Raw genomic sequence first — 24,744 nt, forward strand, 5'->3', positions numbered from 1 at the left:
GAAGCATAACACAACCAAAAGAAGAATAATACCAAATATACACTGTAAAAAATGTTACTTAGATCTAACTTATAAAAAGTGAGGCAAGTGGCTGCATCGGACGTTTTAGGTTGATTCAACTTCCAGCCTTTTTTAAGTATTTTAAACACTAAAACATTGCTTAAAACAAATGCAATAAAATTAAGTTGAGCCAACTAATATTTCTAAAATTACTCAAATCAGATAAACTTACTTTTTTGTTAAACTTAACTTACTTATACATTGCTATATGTTGACTGTACTCGTTTTAATTAAGTATTATGAACTTAATGATCTAAATAAAATTAACCATGCATATGTCATTTAAAACGAATTTAATTGACTTCTGGCTGTAACCTCAGAAAATAAATCTTCGTTTCTATATTGTAAGCACAATATACACTAGTAAAAACAGATAAACAGACTTCCCTGTCAATAACAATTCAATAAGAATGGGAAGATGGATTAAAGACCATAACATGTATTCAATATCAATCGATGGTCCTTTTAATAGTGACTACAAAATAGGCCATTAATGTGGCTACACATACACAATACATAAATAAAAACATTAATAATACCAGATCCTATTGAGAAATCATCCAAGGCAACTCAGTGAGGAGATTTGCATATTTTGATGAAGATTTAGGATGCATAATGTCCAGTCCCACAAAGAGTCTCTAATATATCTCAAATGTATACAGTTTTGATGGATACTTGAAGTCGAGGACATCGGTAAGTCCAAACAGGAGCCATCATGCATTTGACAGGTTTGGCAAACCTCTGACAGTCCTATGATAATCCAAACTGTGTTGGGCTGATGGCAAATTTTTCCCGTGGGCAGCCGCATGCACCTCTGATTCCTCACAACTCTATTGGTAGAGACAAAAAGAAACAGGAGTTCAGGTGGTTGATACCAAACAACATTAAAAAGCTAAATACTAAATAGAAAAAAACTACAAGTGAAGTTACGAAAGTCCAGTGAGAATGATGCATGGATGAAACACCTTAGTTTATCAGTTAAAAATTACCTTAGTTAAAATTACCTAACTTCTATTTATTTTAAAAAAAGGTTATAGAGGTTGTGTAATTACATTATTCCAGGTGTTTTTAGTTATCAAATTTTAAAGAAAACTGTGATTTTACTCAGTGTAACAGTGCATGTCATTGTGGTTTCCTGTCAATCAAAGAATTGTTAAAATTTAGGTATTACATTTTTTGTTTATTTTGGCAACTTATAAAGCATAAGAATGTGTATGTAATTTAGATATTAAAATTGTTTGAAAATGGCTATATGAAAATTATAGAATACAAATTCTATAATTTAATTATCATCTTTATTTTGCACCAAACTTTGCACGTCATAATACAAATTTTATTAAATAAATAAATACATTGCCATTTTACACATTACATTAAGGTTTACATTAAATTTTTGCTAAAGCTACATTTAAATGACTTTTTCTTCAAATTTAATGTCACTGGCAAATGAAAGTTCAGTGATTCAGTGTTATCAGTTTATCAGCTTTATTGAAAGACTGACAGATAATAAGAAACTGCATTAGGATATTTTTATACTGTTTTTACTGTTGCACACATAAAAAAATCTTCAGATATCAAATGTAAGTTAATTCTATGGAGCCCACTATTGTTTGCAATTTTACCAATGTTTTACTTACCTGCAAAAGATTATAGCTGTAATTGTATCTAATGTTTTTCTTACCTGGATGTGAAGTTTAAAGATCCACAGGTAACAAAATCCCTTTGGTATCTAAAGACCAAGAACATGCATTTTAGAATGAGGTGCATACAATTTAAATGGTTCTGTAAACATCAGTAGTAAATGTAATTTAAGTTAAAATAAATTGTAAATCTGTAATTTATTCACTATGCAGCATTAAAAAACTTATGGACTAAATCTCTAAAACACAAACTTTCAAGTTATACTTTCTCTTACGTTAAACACAAACTACTTAACTGTTGCATACGTTTCTGCATTTAATATCCATCCTTAATGTGCTGCTATAACTTAGGTGAGCTAACTTTAGCTAAGTTAGCGCTAACAAACTGAACCCCCACACCCCGACCGCCCACCAGTGACCTTGTTAATCGGTTCTGCAACGTTAGTTATACCTACTAAGTGTTTTAAAACTACTTTCACTATTTTTTCTCAGTAATATCACTTTTAATCGTTAGCATAAACTAGCGTTGGTCAGCGTTAGCTAACTTAGCTTTCCATGTGAGAGCAGTCTAACTGTTAACATACCTGAGGCTACAGTACAATTTACAAAGCTAAAACCTCACCTGCCTAGCGAAGACAGCAGTTTTGCATGACTTTACAATTAATATTCGGCTACATTTGCAACTTACCGTGTTAATCAGATCCGCTGCTGGGAGCAGTTAATGTCGACCATTGCAGAAGCTGCGTCTGCCTGCTAAATCCCGGGCAATGAAAAAGGAGTCACGCCAAACTATTAAAATCACGTTTTATGAACACCTGCCCACATCGACAGCTGCTCTAATAAATTGTCTGTGTCAACTCACTTTTATAACATTTATTCTACACAATAACCACGTACAAAAATCTACTCAAATAAATTGCATTAGTTTTATTCAAAACATACAGTTATATAAAAACTGATATATTTTAAGTAAAAAGGAAGCAAATTTTATTTTTTTTTTGGTATAAAACAAATAAAATTAACTAGATTGCATTTATTTAAAGTAGATAGAACCAACTTTGTGAGTGTAGCACTTTTTACAGTGTAACAATTTTTATTAATAATATTCCAATCCTAAGGAACTATTGTCTTAATGATCCATACAGTATATGGAAGCAATCTAGTCACTTTTTTATCTTCTTCAGCGTTTTCTTTTACTTATTTTCTCAGATTTCACAATTTTTGCATGGCTTCAGTAAAAGATCCATCTGAGGCAATATTATTTGGAATATAGGTGCAGCAAATGATGCACTGTTTTACCAAGCCATTTTACTAGTTAGAGCCAGTTGTTCTCCTAATGCTTTAAGAGCATCATTTGTGTAATTTATAAATCTTTGTTGGTTGTAATAAATATAGTTAATTCATTCTAAATTTTATAATGCAATTATTCACTCTATTACTCGAGTAATGCTTTTAATTTATCTGTTGCTTTAACTTCATGTGGTATTCTTGTAGGTTGGCCAATTGCAAATATGCAAATATCTGAGTCAGGTGTATTTTGTCTCTTAACTCATTGCCTCCAATTCTGCGGTCTTCGTATGTCATTTTGCTCTTTAACCCAATTAGTTATTATCACTTCCTGTATTAATTTAACTGTTGTATAAACTCCTTTCCAATTCAATAGAATATTGGGGCCTAATATTCCTCTTCCACAGATCCAGTAATAGTCTACTGTTTGTTAATCTTGTTGTATTAAGGGAAATCATCTTAGGAATTGTATATTGTGTCCAGTGCAATTACCAAGTGTGCGGTTAACTGCCCTATAACTTTTTTTTATAATTGCAACTTCTGAAAATGACAACATTATATGCTTTATTGTCGCTGTAGCCATTTGGAAGGTTTGCATATAAGCATTTTCTTTTTCCCTACATTTCGTCATTCAAATGCCAAATTATTTCATAATTTCCTTTAAATTTTCTCACATTTATCAATCCACTGATTATATAACATTCATATATATTAATTTCTTATTTTTCACATAGTTTCTGGGAATCTCACTCTTATTGTTGTTTGAACTCCAATGTTCATTTCTTTACATTCTTTTTTCAACCAATCATTGTTTTCTTGTTCCCTCTGTAAATTTAGAGTTTATCAAGGGATTGGGCCTGACAAAATGGGGAGTCACTGTACAGTATATTGCAGTTATTTTACTGAATTTTGCACAATGTATATAATCATTAGGATTTACAACCACTTTAAGCTTTATAAAGGCTATTATAAACATATTAGGCAATTGGATATTTGCAATTTTCCAACTGTGTATTTTGCCCAACAATACCAATTCCTGTTATTAGCTTCTTCTAATAGCCGATCATCTGAAATCTGGTCATAGTCAATTTCTTCCTGAATTGCATATTTTGGTTTTCATGCATATCCTTTGGGTCAGCATTTTTCTTTAGATGATTGTTCTTTACCTTCATTTTGTTGTGGGATAATTACCTCTTTTCCAAAAAAAATAAGAAGTCAATTGCTCGATACTCTTGTCCAACTCCATCAGAATGGGATATTTCTTTACCTTTAGAGAAGTTACCTCTAGGCTTTCACTCATCTTTATTTGCATTATCATCAGCATCAGCAGCAGGAACATCTTCCAAAAAAAGCTTCCTTCTGTCGTTCCTTGCTTTGTTCCTGTGAATAAATAGCTTCATACATGGCAGTTAGTTTTTCTTATGCGACAAAAATTCTTATTTGCCAATGTATTAGACAGGACATTAGCATTCCATGCAGTGTTACGTTTTTGTTTCTGTTAGTTTGCATGTAAAAACTCATTAAAGCATCTGTTTACACATCAATCCAGTTTACTAATCCAAACTCAATCATGTTTAGCATTTTCACCTTTTTTTATTAAAGTTATGGCCTTAATAATGTTTTTCACACAGTGCGCCTAAGCTTTGGAATGAACTCGCTATCAGCATTAGCAATGCTGCCTCTCTGGACTATTTTAAGAAACTTCTTAAGACTCACCTTTTTAGCATTGCTTTTAACTTAGGATGATGATTTTGTTTAACTTTTTATTTCTATCATATGGTTCATATTTTTATTGTTTTATTGCATCTTCTATTGTTGTGCTGTTTTGCTTGCCTTGTGTTCTAGTGTGTTGCCTGTAGCGCTTTGAGTATAAGAAAAACACATTACAAATAAAATGTATTATTATTGTTATTAATATTATTATTATTATTATTATTATTATCTTCTTGGTGCTTTTGATCAGTCCTTGTGATTGTGCATGATAAATTCACTTTCGCTTTTGATTTATTCTTAATTATCAGTATTTCTTTAACAGTTTTGTTTATTTATTTGTTTATTTATTTAATCACTTATTTACTTATTTAGCTATTTTAAATTTACTTTAATTACTCTAAATAATGTATTAATGCACACACATTATTTTAAATTATTTCTGATAGTATTCCAAATGTATGAATCATAATTTTTAATTAGAAATATAATGTCACCACAACCAGCTTTTTAATCCTAACCTGTTAAGTAGTATAAACATGTATTACTTGCTTTGTACTTATTTTATTATAACCTCAAAACCCCGATTAATTGCTTGAATGTCACTTTAGGTACTGGTTCCTGTTCCTTTCCTCACATTATATTTAGCACAAATGCCACATGGACAACTCACTAAGCATTGCCTTTTAATAAGAAGACCAATCTCCTTGCTGTTTAGTTTTTACTAAGTACCTAATTTTTGCAGTCTTTCCTGTTTCATAAATTTTCTCCAGTGCTGTTTGTGTCAGATTCTTTGTTCCATCAATGCTAAATTTCAGTCATCCCTAAGAGTCATCATGTGTTTTCTGCCTTTAACTGAGCTAAAGCTATATGGAGCTGCAGATAATTAAATCAACTATGTTGTAACAAACTACTATTCATCATGAGATCTTTAGACGCATCGTGTATGTAATTTTTTTCCAGGTAATGTAAATACTAATAAGTACCCTCTTTTGCTAATTACCTAAAATTGGCTGAACAGAAACTAATTACTTAAGAACCTTTGACATCAGGAGGACCATTTGTTCATAAAATGTAGGAACTTCAGTTGGAAAATTTTCTCTCATTGATTGCTCTTATATGTTCTGCTTTTTACCTGCTTTGATTCAGCATAATTAAAGTATTTATTCAATTTAAATTCAAATCTTATTAATTCCATACACTGTCATACCTAAATTGAAATATAATCTAAATAGAAATATCCAACGACATATGTATTGCATATTATAATCACTAGGTGTTAATACTCCCACTCTTAATAAAACTTCAATATTGTTTTTATACCTATTTCAGCTTTTTTCTTCTTTTCTCTGCAGATGTGCATCTGGTTTAATTTTAACCCTCACTGTACTGGTTATTTTTCTAACTCTAAACCATAGTCATTATCATAATTTTTTATGTATTTTAACACTTTGCTTCTTTAAATAATTTTGAGCTTTTTGTTCATTTGGATGTTGCATTCATTATTTTCTATCTCTCTCTTAATTGATATTTACTTCCTAAGGCAACCTATCTGCTTGATTGTAAACACATCTTTCATGTAATTTTTGTAAGTTAACTGAAAAATCACTGATTCTATCTGGTCTGTTTTGCTTTACTCATTAGTCCTCAAATTTGTTCCCATTTTTTTTTTACTTTTTATATGGCTATATATGAAACAAAATCTATTATATTAACCCCCCTTTTTCCTGAAAATCATCTCTTACACTTAGAGATTTTCACTGTTGACTTATTCTTATGTGCTGTTCTTTTTTTCCTCAATTAATTTTTTCCTTTTATTTATTTTCTAAATCTAAATCTCTTTCAGTATCATACATTTGTATAGACAAATTCTTCTTTTTACTAGCCCTGCTCTAGAAATGTTTAACTCGATCTATTTTCCCCATTATCAATTGTCTTAATTACATCTTCTATCTGTTATGACTAATATATATTTTCTTTTTATTCTATAATCCTTATTTAATTCAAATTTATTTTACTAAATGTAAAGTCCTAATTTATATATTAACTTTTTTCTAACTAATTGACAGAAGTCTGATTTGATACAGGAAAGGGTGCACTTTTGTTTTATTTTCCAATGGACTTGATTTGGATCATAGTTCTGCTTTGAGATTGAGTTTGCTAGGCCATAGCCAACTTCTCTTCCTCGCACCCCGAGGCAACTGTTCCATTGATGGTGCAGTCTTTGCATTGTTGTATTCAGGAATCCCCACATTTCCTGCTCATTTAAGGAGTTAAAGTGTAGAGCATTCCTCCTTCCTCTTGGTGCTGGCTTCTCTTTCACCCAGCTGATGTTGCTGGAAGGGTTGGCTTTTTTTGATCAGTTCATCAGTCTCTTGTTTCTCCTTCTTTAAGTGTCTCTTGAACATGTTGATGGGTCAAAGTCTCTGTAGCTTTTTGCATGCAGTGCCTGGCTCACTGCTTTAGTTCATGTAAAAAGAGTTCACAGACAACAATTTGCTCCTTGCGTTTTTCCAAACACCTTATTTTATTTCCCAGTGCCTTCAGAGATGTCCGGCAGGCGAAAAGACCAGGACCCTTCAAAAGTCCATCTCCATGCCTCTTAATTTATTATAGCAATTTGCTTAGGTAACAATCTAAGCATTTTTCCACTTTCCCATTTTCCTTCATCAAATAAAGACTCCTCTCATCTATTTTCTTCTCTTTGTTGTCCAAGAGCTGATTTTCCTAACATTTATCACTAAGTCCACATATCTTTTATTAATTTTCTGTTTCTTTAATTTTCTTCTCTTTTCATTTCTTTAGCTTCAGCTTGTGGTTTACTTTTTTTTGTTTTTTTCTCCTAATCTATTCTAGTGTTTTCTCACCAGTTGGTCTTTCTTTACATTGTTTGAATTTCTCTAACATTTTCCATATCTGTTTCAATTTTACAGTACATTTTCTCATTCTTTTTATACACAATCATCTTTTTAGTTTTTAACTTTCATTTTATTCTTTTGATTGATAATTATTATTTTTTAATCGTAGTTTATATATACTTACACACAGCTTACATCAAATGTTCCTTCCTGCCATTTGTCATTATTTTCTGTTCTGTTCTCTCTTAGTTGAGTATTTAACTATAAATTATTCATATTTTATATATATATATATATATATATATATATATATATATATATATATATATATATATATATATATATATATATATATATATATATATATATTATGCTAATTCTAATATTTCCTATGAAGTGTTATTCCACTCTGTTCCCAAATGTTTAACTTTTTTAATTATTACTTTATTCTGTTTATAAAACACATTATTTTTCTTTCAAATTGTATTTACTTTATCCTATTTATCTTATACTATTTTGTAATATACACTTTTACACCTCATTATTATTAAATCAGATACTATTATTCACTAAATTAATTTTTATTCTAAGAAATTATTTTATGATCTCTTTGTATGCACAGGTCAACTTATGTTACATGCTACTCCTTAATTTAATATTTATCTTTATATCTTTCTATCTGAACTGAATTAATTTATTTCCTAAATATTATAATCTCTTCCTTAAACTGCATCAGTCTCCTCTATTTTTATCACACAATATATGCAGTCCATCTTTATATTATAATCTACAATGATGATTATTTTATTTTACTATTTATCACAAACACACTACTAAACACATACACTTAACCACACTCTCACATACTAGTCCCTCAGATTTAGAGGACTCATTCACTCAGCATTTGTCCCTTTATATCTACAGGACTCATTCAGTCATTCATTCCTCTCAGTGTAACACAGAGAGTGTCCATCTCTGCCATGATCCATTTAAGGGACGGTGCAGGAGGGGCGGCTCTGCTTGTCCACTAATATGGAATTTTACACAACCATTCACACAAACACAGACACACACAACACTAAAACAATAACCACAGGAATTTTCTTGCGCATGTCATTATAATCCAATCTGCTTTTAATCTCATAACTGTCACCACACATTGAGAACTCACTATTAAAATATAAATCTGCTCTATGCATATCATCATTAAATAACTTTCCAAATCTGAGTAACAGTTACTTGTTAACATCTGTCGCTATTAAGGCCTCTTAACGAGCAAACACAGATCATTTGCATGCAAACTTTTTTTTTTTTTAAATCTGGAATCCAAACCTTCCTTAATTACTTTTATTTATTTTCAGTTGGAGGTACAGTTAAAGTGTCTTTACCATCACAAGCAGGTCCTGGGAGACAAAACAAACTTTTTTACATGCAAAACTGCTTTTCTTAATTGTTGTGGCCACTTTGTTTGCTTTGTCCCTCCAGCACAGCATGTGCAATTTTTTTATTAATTCTCTAATCAATTTATACTATATCTATATTTTATTCTCTTAATTATAATACTCTCTTACTCTCACACTACACCTCAGTAATTTCTCTCTAGCATTCAACATCATTAAGCATACAACCTACTCATGCTTTAAAATTCAATTCTCTCATCACATGCATTCTCATTCACAAATCTCACAGTATATGCTTTCTTATTCAATTCTCTTTCTAGAAATTGTAAGAAAAATCAGCCATTCCCCTTGGTCCGGACCACATAAAAACATAAAATATAGACTAACAAGACTTACACAGGTCAGTTCACTGAGATCCAGCCCTCCTTATAGGTGCTTTTGAGATCAGATTAAAGGCCTCCTCCCAATTTCCCTGTATCTATCGGGAGAGTCTTACTCAATCCACAGGCGAGTACAGAGACGTGGAGCGCTCCTTTGCTCTAACCACAACTATAAAAAGCGACCCCTAGTGCACCCTCCGCGCGATCTGCTCCCGCCTCTCGCGTAGCAATTCATGTATGTAACTCTCTTTCATACGCATATAATTTACAGCCATTTGTTAGTATATAATACAAAGCCATTAATTAGTGCAAAATATACAGCCATTTGTTAGTACAAGCACATACCTTGACAACCTGGAAGTTCATTTTCATTTTATCATTTACTTTATCATTCTTTTAAATAAATTTAGTCAATTTAAAGGTTCTTTTTCAATGGTGAGGTATTTTAAAAGTCAAGTTCAAGCGTCTGGTCCACCCCACAGTACACTCATCAGAGAACCAAAATAAAGCAAAAAATTGCTCACCTTTTTAATCTGTGCGCTTTTTGGTCTCTGTGTGAGTGTCTGCCAAGGATCGACCCATTGACACCTTTCTTCGACCATCCTCAGTCCCGCCCTACGATGAAGGCGCCAAATTATGTTATGGAAAGTTGCGCTGGATCTCGACAAACATCTTCTAAGTTTCAAAAAAGAGGTTGAGGTCTTCGAAGTTCTCAAGTTTAAGCAGTTTATTGTTACAGCAGAGTTGGTCGATCGATCTCTCTCCTCCCAATGTTCAAAAACTCACAGTTTATATACAGTTTTTCCCATAGTCATCCTGACATGTCACGCAATTTCCCGGCTCCAATAGTATCCTAGCTTTTTAATTAATGGGTGTATGTTTTTCTGTTTTTACATATCTTAAGGTCATATAGCATGTGCTTAAAATCATGTGTTTGCACATGATCATGTTGTTTCCATACTTTCTAAATGATTCTCCTTATGTATGCTATTTTGTCAAGGGTTGTTTTTGTCTTGGTCAGTACATACTTTTGTCTAAATGTATTGCATACGCTCTATCTGAATGTTCTCATTTAGGCGCATGACGTGCTGTGCTTCAATTGTGAGGCCCTCAATTATAAGGCCCTGTATGCCTGTGTGTGTTTTCGTCAATTATAGGGCCCTGCATGTCTGTGTGTTTTCATGTCTCTGTGTTTTCCTCTGCATCACTTGAATGGATTTCTATATGTTTTAACAGTGTATTTCTATATTTTAATAGTGGCAGATTATATAGTGATTACATAATAAAAGTTCCTCTATATGCATCAGAAATTCTCCTATAATAGCATAGTGTAAGTAGGCCCTATATTTCATTGTTTTATGGACTGTTATTGACTTGATCCTTTTTTTAAAGTTTTTTTTTATTATTATAATATTGAGGGTTTTTAAAATTCAGTGGTGTTGTAATGATTTATGTTCAATTAATGATGATAAAAAAGTTGTATTCAAAAGAGAGTTGATGTACATTATGATTATCACTCTATGTAACGTGAACGTAAATACCTAGGAAATAATTGTTTTTGTTTCAATTAAATAATTGTAAAATCTCAAAAAATCTCTTCTATTCTTTCTCTAATTATTTCCTTCTTCTTGATCTCTGCGTCTTCTTGATCTCTTCTTCTTCTTCTTATTATTATTATTATTTTCTTGTTTCTTCTTTTTTCTTTTTCTTTTCTTTCATCTTCGTCTTTTCTTCCTTCTTCTTCGTCCTCTATTCTCTTCATCTTTTCTTCAATTTCTTCTTTTCTTCTTTACATCATCATCATCTTTTTCCTTGTATTCTTCTTGAACTTTTCTTTTTACTTCTTTCTTGTTAATCTTTTCTTTACTTCTTTTCTCATTATTATCTTCATCTTTTTCTTTTCTTTTTCTTGTTTGTTTTTTTTTATCTTCTTTTTGATCCTTTCTTCTTCATCTCTTATTTTAATCTTCTTGATGTTTTCTTCTTCTCTTCTTTTTATTTTCTTATCTTTTCTTTTATCTTTCTTCTTGATCTTTTCTTTTTCTTCTTTTTTCATCTTTCCTCTTGATCCTCTCTCCTTCTATTATTATTTCCTCATTTATCTTGATCTTTTCTTATTCAACAAATTCTTATTTTCTTTCTTTCTGTTGCGCATGTGCTGAGTGAGTGGGCGGAGCTGTATGTGAGCGTTTGGCGTGTGTGCAGGTACGAAAGATTTACTTTTTCTATCCTTTTTCTCTTCTTTTTGAGGTTATTGGCTTCATTAGTTTGAGAGAGAATTAATTAAACTTATACCGGAACATTTGCTCTCGGTTTTCGTGTCAGAATGGCTATGACGGGGAGTCGGAGCTTTGATTTTCTAACAGGGATCAAATGGAATCCACTGTTAGTGTGGAGGAGTGTTGTTTGGCTATAGGTGAAGTTGTGGGTACTGAAAGCATCTCAGCATCTCGTATGAATAATGCGATTGTAGTTCTTGTAAAGACGGTTGATTTGGTGAATCAGTTGGTTGAAACTGGAATAGTTATTGGTGGAATTTTCACCCCAGTGCTTCCGCTGTTCACCCCATCTAAAAGAATAACTTTGTCCAACGTACCACATATATTTCGAACGAGGTGCTGACCGGAATGCTTTCTCGCTATGGAAAACTTGTTTCCCCGATAAAAATGATTCCTATCGGGTGCAAGTCGCCTTTGTTAAAGCATGTTGTGTCTTTTCGGCGTTACGCCTATATGATTTTGCAGGACAACTTGGATGAATTAGACGTGGCTTTAAACTTTCGTCAGGATGAATTTAATTATGTAATATTTGTGTCTACAAACAGCATAAAGTATTTTTCATGCGAGGAAGTGGGTCATTTAATTCGCTCATGCCCCGGTCGATAAACCAGCAGCAAGATCAAAATCGTTCACCTGCTGATGCGCGCGACTCTGAGATGCAGAATCGCACGGCCACTGTGGCAGGTGTTAGTAAAGCGCCTAGCACAGGTCTTCCTCAGAAAACTGTATCACAGACAGTAGCTGAGGTGATCATGACTGATAAAAATTGATGAGAGAAGAAATGATGTGGAAGGAGACGGGCCGTTACAGGTTGATGAACAGCCTATACAGGCTGCGGTGGATGTATTGCGCAATAGCAGTGACCCGGGTACAACTGGAGAGCAAGCGTCTTTCAATAAAGAACAGGATATGAATTTGGATATGGATTTAGATGACAGTGCTTTTAAGACGCCCCAGAAGAGACGCTTAAAACAACAGAATACAGGTAAACAAGCTAAAAACACGGATAATTGCGATCTTAGTCAATCCGAAAGAGAGTGAGAGCGACTTTTCAGAATGCAGTGTGTCGTGCAGTTTGCCATTAAGCGGTTTTTCTAGCCGGGTTTACACTGTGGACGACATAAAGTCATTTCTTAAAGTGACAAAAAATGCCAGAAATGTAAAAATTGAGGATTATTTCCTACATGTAATGCAATTCATAGAAAAAGCTAAGCTTTTTAGGAGTGAGGGAAGATTCAAAAAACAGGAGGTGTATCGGCTATAAAAACTGCTTGGCAAACTTGATGCCCAACCAAGGCTCAGTAATGACAGCACATAAATACGTTCTCCTTTTTTTTCTTTTATGTTTTTTGTACTGGGGCTATTTTTGGTTATGCCTTTCTTTCCTTTGGAGGAAGTTTTTGTGGCTTCTCTTAATGTAAATGGGGCTAGAGATATTAGTAAAAAAAGGTATCGGATATATGAAATAATTAAACAAAAGAGAATTGATGTTTTATGTATTCAAGAAACGCATAGTGATGCATTAAACATTTCTGACTGGGGTAAAGAATTTGATTGGTTATCCGTTTTAAGTCATTTGAATTCAACTAGCAGTGGGGTTGCTATTCTGAGAGCTTTGTTCCTGTTTCCTATCAGGTGGATGAAGTCATTAAAGGAAGACTTTTAAAAGTTCATGCCCAATTTGAGAAATATTCTTTTATTTTTATATGCGTATATGTTCCAGTTAATGCTTTAGAAAGGATGGTGTTCCTTGATACGTTGAGTAATGTTTTAAGTAATTGTGACACTGACAGTTTTTTTGGGGGGGGGGTGGGGGGGATGGGGGATTTTAATTGTACTGAGAGCATGCTTGATAGGAATCATGTTGAACCATACATGGCTTCACAGAATATGGATTAATAAAATTAATTAATAAAAATCCATGAAATTGTTGATGTCTGGAGGAATTTTAATGGCAGTCAAAGACAGTATAAATGGGCTCATGCTTGTGATAATATGATTTCACTGGCGAGATTAGATAGATTTTATTGTTTTAAACACCAGTTTAATCTTTTTAGAAGCTGTTCAATTTGCCCAGTGAGTTTCTCTGATCACAGTTTGTTACAATGTGTTATATCTCAAAGGTCTATAAAATCAAAAAGTGCGTATTGGTATTTAACAGCAATTTATTGTCTGATAAGCATTTTAAGGAGATTTTTAAAGAGTTCTGGAAGAATTTTAGAAATACAAAAACTTCTTTTCAATGTTTGCAGCAGTGGTGGGAGGTTGCAAAGGCACAGGTTAAACAGCTGTGTCAACAATATACTCTTAATGTCACAGGAGACATTCTCCGTTCAATAAAATCAATTGAGACAGAGCTGGTATAGCTTCAAATGCTTGTTGACAGCACATCTAATTTGGCTTATTTGGACTCTTTTAATAAAAAGAAAAATATTTTAGGAAAATTTTTGGATACCGTTACACAAGGAGCGCTGGTCAGATCCCGCTATCAGAGTATAGAGTTGATGGATGCACCTTTTAAATTCTTTTTTAATTTAGAGGAAAAAAATAGACAAAGAAGGCAAAAAATAGACAAAGAATAGACAAAGTGTTGTCAGAACCTTCTGATATTTGAAAAAGAGCGGTGAGTTTTTATGGGCATTTGTATAAAAGTGATCTTATGCATGAACAAACTACTAATGTCTTCCTTGAAAACTTGCCTCAGCTGTCCCAAGAGGCTAATGCTGAGATCAGTAAGGCCTTAACTCTGGAGGAGTTGGAGGGTGCCCTGCAAAGCATGGAATGTGGGAAAGCACCTGGACTTGATGGGTTGTCGATTGACTTCTATAAGTCCTTTTGGCCGGATGTGGGTCCGGACCTACTATAGGTGCTCAAAGAAAGCCTGGCCTATGGGCGGCTTCCCACAAGTTGCCGTAGAGCAGTTCTCGCGTTACTGCCAAAGAAGGGAGATCTGAACGACATCAAAAACTGGAGACCAGTCAGTTTGTTGTGCAATGATTACAAATTGCTTTCAAAAGTCCTGGCAAACAGATTAGGGGCAGTTTTGGAGCAGGTGATCCATCCTGACCAGACATATTGTGTACCTGGTAGATATATTGTTGACAATATATCCTTTATCAGAGATGTTTTGGACCTTGGCAAAAAGCTTAATTTAGATATTGGTCTTTTGTCGCTTGATCAGGAAAAAGCTTTTGATCGCATCGAGTATAAATATTTATGGGATGCTCTAGAGGCTTTTGGCTTTAGTTCAAGTTTTATCTCAATGGTGAAGGTGTTGTACTGTGACGTTGAGAGTATTTTGAAAGTTAATGGTGACTTATGTGCTCCTTTTAAGGTTTTTAGAGGTGTAAGGCAAGGCTGTGCTTTGTCCGGAATGTTGTATGTTTTAGCAATTGAGCCTTTTTTAATTAAATTAAGAGCAGATTTGCATGGGTTATGTATTCCATCATGTCCAAATGTGTTTAAATTGTCAGCATATGCAGATGATGTTGTTGTTTTAATTTAGTTGTCAAGATGATGTTGAATTGCTGTTAAAATTGCTAAATGATTTCAAGGAGTTTTCCTCTATTAAAGTTAATTGGTCTAAAAGTGAGGCCATTTTAATTGGAAAATAGTTAAATGGAGAACCAAACCTCCCCAATGGCTTACATTGGACCAGAGAGGGTTTTAAGTATCTGGGAGTGTTTTTAGGAAATGAAGCAGTTGTAAAAAACAATTTTGAAGGTGTTGTTGAAAAAATAAAAGGTCGTCTTAGTAAATGGAATTTTTTTACTTCCAAATATGTCTTACAGAGGCCGCATATTGATAATTAATAATTTGTTGGCATCATCTTTGTGGCATCGGCTAATGTGTGTGGATCCTCCTTTTAATCTTTTGTCAAAAGTTCAGTCAATTTTGATAGATTTCTTTTGGGATAAGCTACACTGGGTTCCGAAAGCTGTGCTGTATTTGCCGAAGGAAGAAGGAGGTCATGGACTTGTGCAAGACTTTAAAAATGCTGACGCAGTTGCTGGACATTTGCGTCAACATTCTAAACGGACAGTTACCAAACTCCTTGAACAATGGAGGGCTTCTCTCACAACTGAAGAGATCAGGTTGTTGGAGGACTATTATGAAGGGTTAACTGTTCCAAATTGTAACGATGTTTTCCCGTTTTTGTCATTATCCTTCAACTTAGAAAACTGTGAAGGGGTGTTTTTACATTGTAAAGATGTGACAATAATTGGGCAAGAGTCAGCTTCTGGGAAGATTTTATATAAAACACGTGTTAAAGTTTTTAATAAAATGGGTCTGAACAATAGAGTGGACACTCCATAGCGTGAGGTTTTAAAGTTAAATGAGGATGAGCACCCTCAATGGCGATCACTGTACAAGTCACCATTTACTAAAAGACATGGAGATTTACAGTGGAGAATTTTGCATGGTGCCGTTGCAGTTAATGCTTTTATTTCAATTTTAAATCCTGATGTTGGTCATGACTGCCCTTTCTGCTTGCAGAGAGAAACTGTTTTTTACACGTTTATGCAATGCTTCAGACTTGAGCCTTTGTTTACTGTTTTATAGAATTTGCTTATCTTTTGGAGAAACCTTTTCCACTAAAACTTTCATTTGTGAATTTAAATATGTGCAGAGGAAACGCTTTAAATGTCAGCTTTTCAATTTTTTAATAGGACAATCTAAGATGACAGTATATAGTACGAGAAAGCAAAAAATTGAAGGAAATGTGAATCACAACTTGTTGGCAGTTTTTGGTAATTCTGTCAAATCAAGAATTCTTGTTGATTTTAGGTTTTTTAAAGTTATGGATGATCTTCCTTCTTTTGACTTGATGTGGTGTTATGCCGGTGCTCTGTGTGAGCTTTATGAAAATGAGTTGGTCTTTGCACCCATTTTGGATAAATTTTTTTCTTTTTTTCTCACTTTTTTGTGAGTTGATTGTTTGAATCATGTATTAATGTTTTAGTAATAAAGTGTTGTGAAAATCAATTTCTTTCTTTCTTCTCTTCTTATTCTTATTTTCTTCTTTTTCTTCAACTTCTTTCTTCTGTTTCTTCTTCTCTTCTTACTCTTATTTTCTTTTATTATCTTTTCTTTTATCCTTCTTAATCTTTTCTTTTTCTTTGTATTTTCTTCTTTTCTTCATCTTTCCTCTTGATCCTCTCTCCTTCTATTATTATTCCCTTATTTATCTTGATCTTTTCTTCTTTCTTTCTTTCTTTCTTTCTTTCTTTCTTTCTTATTCTTCTTATTTTCTTCTTTTTCTTCAACTTCTTTCTTCTGTTTCTTCTCTTCTTACTCTTATTTTCTTATTTTTATTTTTCTTCTTCGTCCTCTTTTCTTTTCTTGTACTTATTCCTCTTCTATTATCCTCTACATCACCATCTTCTTTATCTTCTTTTCTTTTTCTTTTTTTCTCCTTTTTCTTTTTCTCTTCTTCTTTTTCTTCCTCTTCTTTTTCTATTCCACGTTTAACTTTTTTCTTCTTGTTTTATTATTTTTTTTCTTTTTCTTCTTGGTCTTTTCTCCTACGTCTTTTTCTTCTTTTCATTATTATCTACATTTTCTCCTCTTCTTCTTCCTCTTGTTGTCTTTTTCTTCTCTTGTCTTCTTTTCGTCTTTTTCTTCTTTTCGTCTTTTTCTTTCTTCTCTTCTACTTTTTCTTCATCTTCTTTTTCTTCTTTTTCCTCTCCTTTTTCTTATCTTCTTTTCCTACCCTTCTTTTTTCTTTTTCTTCTTTTCTTCTTCCTTTTCTTTGTTTCTTCTCCTTTTTCTTCTCTTCTTTTTCTTCCTCTTTTTCTCCTTGTTTTTTCATCTTTTCTACTTTTCCATGTTCAACTTCTTTTCTTCTACTTTTCTTCTTTTTCTTCTATTCTTATTGTCTTCTTGATCTTTTCTACTTTTCATCATCTTTTTTATTCTTTTATTCTTTTTCTTCTTCTTTTTCATCTCTTCTTATTTTTCTCTTTTTTATTATTTTTCTTCTTGTTTTCGTAATCTTTGCTTCTCCTTATCCATGCTCTACTTTTCTCCTCGTTTTATTTTTCTTTTCTTTTTCTTAATTTTCTTTTTTCTTTTTGTTTTCTTCTTCTTTTTCATGTTCTACTTTAATCTTTGCTTTATTTTTTTTCTTATTCTTCTCTTTTTCTTTCTTTCTTCTTGTCGCTTCTTTTTTCTTTTTCTTCTTTTCTTTCATCTTCGTCTTTCTTCTTTTTTTGTCTTTCTTCTTCTTTTCTTATCCTTTCTTCTTTTTTCTATTCTTCTTTTTCCATGTTCTACTTTTCTTCTCTTCTTCTATTTTTTTGTCTTCCTTTCCTTTTTCTCTACTTCTTTTTCTTTTCTTCTTCTCCTTTTTCTTATTCTCTTCTTTTCTTCTTCTACTCCTTCTTCTCTTTTTTTATTTTCTTCTCTTTTTTTCTTCTTTTCCCATTTCTACTAATTTTCTCCTTGTTTAATTTTCTTCTCTTCTTCTTTTCTTTTCTTCTTCTTTTCTTTGTTTGTCTTCCTCTTCTTGTTTTATCTTCTCTTGTTCTCCTTATTTACTCCGTTTTTTTCTCTGCTTTTTTCTCTTTTCTTCTCTTTTTTTCCAAGGTCTACTAATTTTCTCCTTGTTTTTGTTTCTTCTCTTTTTCGTCTCCTTCGCTTTTCCTCTTCTTCTTATTTTCCTATTTTATTCTCTTCTTCTCTTCTTTCTCTTTTTATAATTTTCTTCTTGTTTTTCTTCTTTTTTTCTTCTCTTTACTGTTCTACTTCTTTTTTCCTTGTTTTATTTTTCTCCTCTTCTTTTCTTCTTCTCCTTTGTCTTTTACTCTTCTCTTTTCTTTTTCTTCTTGTTTTTTTCTTCTTTTCTTCTTCTTTTCATCTTCTTTTTCTTCTTCTCGTTTTCTATCAGATTGAATCCAAGTTTTATCCATATCCAAAGGCCTTTGTAATGTGCAATTGTAAAAATCCAGAATTTTTGCCAAAGGGCATGACTGTAGTGTATTGGCAAAGTTCAGTGTATCGTCACGGAAGAGAAATAACTCTCTAAAAATCAACTAAAAATCCTCTCCTGAAGATATCTACATGCATGCACGCACGCACGCATGCACGCACGCACACACGCACACACACACACACACACACACACACACACACATATATATTTATATATATATATATATATATATATATATATATATATATATATATATATATGTATATTTTTATATATATATATATATGTATATTTTTATATATATATATATATGTATATTTATATATATATATATATATATATATATATATATATATATATATATGTATAAACAATGCATTCAAATAGAGAGAGTGATGTCTCTGTGATGGTTAGGGGTGGGGTTAGGTGAGCCCATTAAAAAGTATTGAATGCAGCTCAGATTGCACTGCACCAGGGCTGCATCCAGACCCCTCTCGTAATATCAGCTATCATTATTGTCAAAGGGCAGCAGTGAGCCCGGGTGAAGGTCCCCTGCTTGCAGCTTTATTTCTTGTAATATTCGTTTGCTTATTTTATTTAGTGTGTTTTTATTTTTATTTAGTGTGTTTATGCTCTATTTCGATTATCAAATCAAAAAATAGAATCGTTGATGTTGCCATGCCCCCATGTCACGTCAGCTTGGCTTGCCAAGCGGGAAAAAATACGCTTGTTGAAGTGCTTGTTAAACTGTGCAGACGCAGGAGACCCATCGACAGAGCTTAAACCTTCAGGGCTCGACAATAAGGACTGCCCGATAGCCCGGAGCCAGCGTGCGAGACGCTCGGGCCTATGTACAGTGCTGCCTTGTTGACTGACAGATTGAGCCAGAGCTGCGTGCTGTGACTGTCTGTCAATTGTGTGCAAATACAATCTTACGGTGCTTTCACACATAGACGTTTGTTTCGGAATCTGTCTCGTTTCCCCCGTTAGTTTGTTTGGCATATATCCAGCAGTTGCGCTCGCATCCGCGCCAAATCAATCAGTCCGAGATCGCCTGAATGAGAGGGTCTCTGCCCTATTGAGCGGATCGATTGTAGTGAGAAAACAAAACAATGCAACGAACTAACGACCCAGGCTATATCACAGTGTATTATGATCGCGTACTAGCCATATATACGGCTATATGAAGAGAGAATGATGAGCAGGGCGAGATGTCATACTTACTGGTAAATGCGAAAGTGAAAGCATGCTGAAATAATACCGAGAGCTATTTATCCAGCCTCAAGCTACTGACTTCCAGACTCTGCTTGCCTCTTTTGACCTCAAAGGAGCACCTACTTCTGCTACTCACAAATCAGGTAATCAGCTGGACCTTATTTACACTTGACATTGCTTCGCTGACCAAACACTAGTAACTCCACTCACACATCGGATCATTTCCTTCTGTCTCTCAACATCCACATTACTCCTGAGCCGCCACACACTCCAACACTAGTTGCCTTTCGCAGAAACCTACACACTCTCTCACCAAAGAGACTATCCACCATTGTTTCAGACTCTCTTCCTCCATCTTGCAAACTCTCTACACTTGATACGAACAGCAAACTGATACACTCTGCTCCACACTTGTAGCATGTCTAGACAGACTATGTCCTCTTACATCCAGGCCAGCCCGTGCCAGTCCTCCTGCACCCTGGCTCTCTGATGTTCTCCATGAGCATTGCTCAAAACTTAGGGCTGCAGAAAGAATTTGACGAAAAACTAAAAATCCTGCACAGCTCATAACATACCAAACTCTTCTGTTCTCTTTCTCGGCTGATGTTACTTCTGCAAAACAGACATACTTCCTTAAAAAGATCAACAATGCTATCAATCCTCGCTTACTCTTTAAAAAATTTTCCTCCCTCCTCTATCCTCCTCCCCCACCCTCATCCTTCACACTTACAACTGATGACTTTGCTACATTCTTTTGCACCAAAACTGCAAAAATCAGTGCTCAGTTTACTGCACCTACAACAGGCAAGATACACCTCCATCACCACACACACTCACCTCTTTTTCTCAGCTCTCTGAGTCTGAGGTGACCAAGCTCATGCTTCTAGCCATGCAACCACCTGTCCGCTTGATCCCATTCCCTCTCATCTATTCCAAGCCACTTCTCCTGCAGTCATACCAACACTGACTCCCGTAATTAACACATCTCTTGACTCTGGTTTATTCCCCACTTCATTTAGGCAGGCTAGGGTAACCCCACTGCTAAAGAAACCCAACCTGGATCAAACGCTGCTTGAAAACTACAGACCGGTTTCCCTGCTTCCCTTCATGGCCAAGATTCTGGAGAAAGTCGTGTTCAATCAAGTCCTGGACTTTCTTACTTAAAACAACCTCATGGACAACAAGCAATCTGGCTTTAAGAAAGGCCACTCAACTGAGACTGCCCTGCTCTTGATTGTTTAGGATTTCAGACTGGCTAAAGCAGACTCTAAATCATCAGTCCTCATCTTGCTGGATTTGTCAGCTGCTTTTGACACTGTAAACCACCAGATCTTGCTATCTACGCTTGAGTCACTGGGCGTTGCCGGCACTGACCTGACAGGTCATTCAGGGTGTCTTGGGGGGGAATGTGTCCAACCTACAGCATCTAAACACTTGGGTACCACAGGGCTCTGTTCTTGGGCCACTTCTCTTCTCCATCTACACGAAATCTTTAGAATCATTCATCCAGAAACATGGATTTTCCTACCACTGCTATGCTGATGATACCTAGCTATACCTCTCTTTTCACCCTGATGATCCCTCGGTTCCAGGTCGCATCTCAGCCTGCCTCTCAGACATTTCACACTGGATGAAAGATCATCATCTTCAGCCTAACATTGCGAAAACAGAAATGCTTTAAGTGTCTGCCAACCTGACTCTACATCAAAACTTTTCAATCCAGATGGATGGAACAACCATTACTGCATCCAAAATGGTGAAAAGCCTTGGAGGAATGATTGATGACCAATTTAACTACTCTGACCAAATTTTTACTGCTCGATCTTGCAGATTCGCACTCCACAACATCGGAAAGGTCTGACCCTTCCTATCTGAACATGCAGCTCAACTCCTTGTTCAAGCTCTTATTCTCTCCAGACTGGACTATTGCAACTCTCTACTAGCCGGGCATCCAGCTAACTCTTTCAAACCTCTTAAGATGCTTCAGAACGCAGCGGCTTGAGTGGTCTATAATGAACCTAAAAGAGCACGTCACTCCGCTACTCATCTGTTTGCACTGGCTGCCAGTTGCTGCTCGCATAAAATTCAAAGCTCTGATGTTTGCTTACAAAGCGACTTCTGGCTGCGCTCCTTCTTATCTGCTCTCACTTCTGCAGATTTATGTGCCCTCCAGAAACTTGCGTTCTGTGAATGAACGTCGCCTCGTGATGCCATCCCAAAGAGGGAAGAAATTTCCCGAACTCTCGCAGTTCCTGAACTCTCGCGTTCAATCTGCCCAGTTGGTGGAATTAACTCCCTAACTGCATCAGAACGGCAGAGTCACTCGCTGTCTTCAAGAAACGACTAAAAACTCAACTATTTAGTCTCCACTTTTCTTATTAATCTGCAATGTCCTCTCTGGCTCCACCACTAACTACTAAAAAATAAATAAATAAATAATTAAATAATAAAAATGACTAATGTTTTGCTTCTTACACTTTCTTTACATACCTGAAACTTGCACTAGCACTTATTCATTGTTGCTCTTATAGTTGTGTAAATTGCTTCCCTGTCCTCATTAGTAAGTCGCTTTGATTAAAAGCGTCTGCTAAATGAATAAATGTAAATGTAGTTAGTTATTTAGTTTGTTAGTTCTCCACCTAACAGCATTAAATATATTTAATTAATTAATTCATTTTCTTTTTAGCTTAGTTCCTTTAATAAGCCGGGGTTACCACAGCAGAGTAACCGGCAACTTATCCAGCATGTTTTTTACGCAGCGGATGCCCTTCTAGCTGCAACCCATCTCTGGGAAAAATCCACACACACTCATCCACACTCATACACTACGGACAATTTAGTCTACCTAATTCCTGTACCACATGTCTTTGGACTGTGGGGGAAACCGGAGCAACCGGATGAAACCCACGTGAACACAAGGAGAACATGCAAACACACAGAAACACAAACTGACCCAGCCAAGGCTTAAACCAGCGACCTTCTTGCTGTGAGACATTATGTGAACTCATCATTTGATTTGTCCAGGTAAGCATGCTGTATGAGACCATATTGGCTCTGATGACTTAATGCTCATGTATGTGCTTGTCTGTCTTGTCTGTGAATGCTTGCCATGTTGATATATTGTCTGTCTCATCTCTTGACAACCTCTGATAACCAGTGACCCCTAGTTTCTTGTTACTAGCATAAAATCCTTTGTTCCAGCACATTAATTGAACAAGATTTCCATTTTAATTGAATCGCAATGCCAATTTGCCTGTACTTAAAAGAGCCAGGTGTGAGATGTTAAAAGCTCATTCTCTGAGGCTGTGAGCAGTCAGAAAGTCTGCCATTAGCTATGTTGTGAAAAGAAATGTATATGGCTAGAAACTGTGGCTCTGGAGAATTTGGTTTGAGCCCGCAGGCAGCATACATGGGTCTGCTCCACTGCGGAAAGCATCTGTGATGGAGAGTGTTCTCACACTTCATTTACACACAGCCTCTTACTGCACTTGTGATGGAGCCGCAGCTATTAGAAGTGTTTGATCTGCACCTTGGCAGCAGTGCTGATGAGAGAAAGATCTAATGGTACTATACTCTACACAAGATTACCTACAACACTTGACGCAGCACTTATTTGTTGCCGGAATTATATCTTCTTCAGGGCGAGATGGGAGTCTTTACAAGCAAAGCATGTTTTACTATGGAATATGTAGTGTACTGAATGTTTGGACTTAAGCACATCAGGTCTCATATACTATAGTTTTTGAAATGTAAAATGTTTTTTTCGCTGATGTTGCAGGAGATGAGCAAGCACAGCACGTTTTTTTAGTTGATGACAAAATTATTTAAAAATATTTAGCATATTTAGGTATACAGTGCTCAGCATATATGAGTCACAAATCATTCATTTTCTTTTTGACTCAGTCGCTTTGTTAATCTGGGGTTGCCACAGCGGAATAAATCACCAACTTATCAAGCACGTTTTCACGCAGTGGATGCCCTTCCAGTTGCAACCCATCATTGGGAAACATACATACATTATTTCACACAAACATACACTACAGACAATTTAGCATACCCAATTCACCTATACCACGTTTATGGACTTGTGGGGGAAACAGGAGCACCACACGTGAACACAGGGAGAACATGCAAACTCCAAACAGAAATGCCAACTGACTCAGCTGGGGCATGAACCAGTAATCTACTTGTTGTGAGGCGATTGTGCTACCCACTTCGCCAATTTGCTCCCCCCTCACAAATCTTTCAATTAAATTATAGTTCTCTATAGGATGCTTTATAATACTATATTTGAACATATACATTAGATTATTCAGTACTGAAGCCAAATCTGGAGCTAATCTTACTCATTAACTTACAATAATTGTCTTAAAATTAGTAGTTTAGATCTTTATCTTAGAGAAAAATTGTAAGTAAATAAAAAATATAAAATGTTGTAGTTTGTATTATCTATTAACTTTTTGCAATATTTTGCATAAAATATTTAAAATTTAAATAAATTTAAATGATTATCTTTTTATTTCTAAAGATGTTCAGTCATTTTATATATTAAGATATAAATAGTTTTGTAATTAAAACATATTTTAATAAACCTGTTTCATCCAAATGCGCCAAAACATATCACTTATGATAACTGAGAAATTGATAAAAATATTCATTTTCAAAATGTGGCGTAATCGTTTATGCTGAGCACTGTGTGTGTGCATATATGTATGTATGTGTATATATATATATATATATATATATATATATATATATATATATATATATATATATATATATATATATATATATATATATATATATATATATATATACATACATACATACATACATACATACATACATACATATATTTATATATATATATATATATATATATATATATATATATATATATATTATATATATATATATATATATATATATATATATATATATATATATATCTTTCTCAAATGATGTTTAAAACAGCAAGGCA

At 34.3% G+C, this 24,744-nt stretch overlaps 1 protein-coding gene and 1 long non-coding RNA gene across 3 annotated transcripts in view; one reads left to right on the top strand and one right to left on the bottom strand.

Annotated features, from left to right (window-relative positions):
• Positions 1–641: 641 nt before the first annotated feature.
• LOC147838010 (uncharacterized) lies at positions 642–2,483 on the bottom strand. Its single transcript, XR_015525482.1, has 3 exons — positions 2,389–2,483; positions 1,742–1,789; positions 642–890 (listed from the first exon to the last, which is right to left on the bottom strand). It is a non-coding gene; the product is annotated as an uncharacterized LOC147838010 (long non-coding RNA).
• A 9,005-nt stretch (positions 2,484–11,488) lies between these two features.
• Positions 11,489–24,744, top strand: part of sema5a (sema domain, seven thrombospondin repeats (type 1 and type 1-like), transmembrane domain (TM) and short cytoplasmic domain, (semaphorin) 5A) — a 397,269-nt gene continuing 384,013 nt past the window's right edge. For both annotated transcript variants that reach the window (XR_015524511.1, XM_087308760.1), the window contains exon 1: positions 11,489–11,540. The gene's annotated coding sequence lies outside the window, so the exon portion shown is untranslated. The remainder of the gene's footprint in view (positions 11,541–24,744) is intronic.

This window comes from Danio rerio, chromosome 24 (assembly GCF_052040795.2).
Source record: "Danio rerio strain M-AB ecotype USA chromosome 24, GRCz13ab, whole genome shotgun sequence".
Lineage (NCBI taxonomy): Eukaryota > Metazoa > Chordata > Actinopteri > Cypriniformes > Danionidae > Danio > Danio rerio.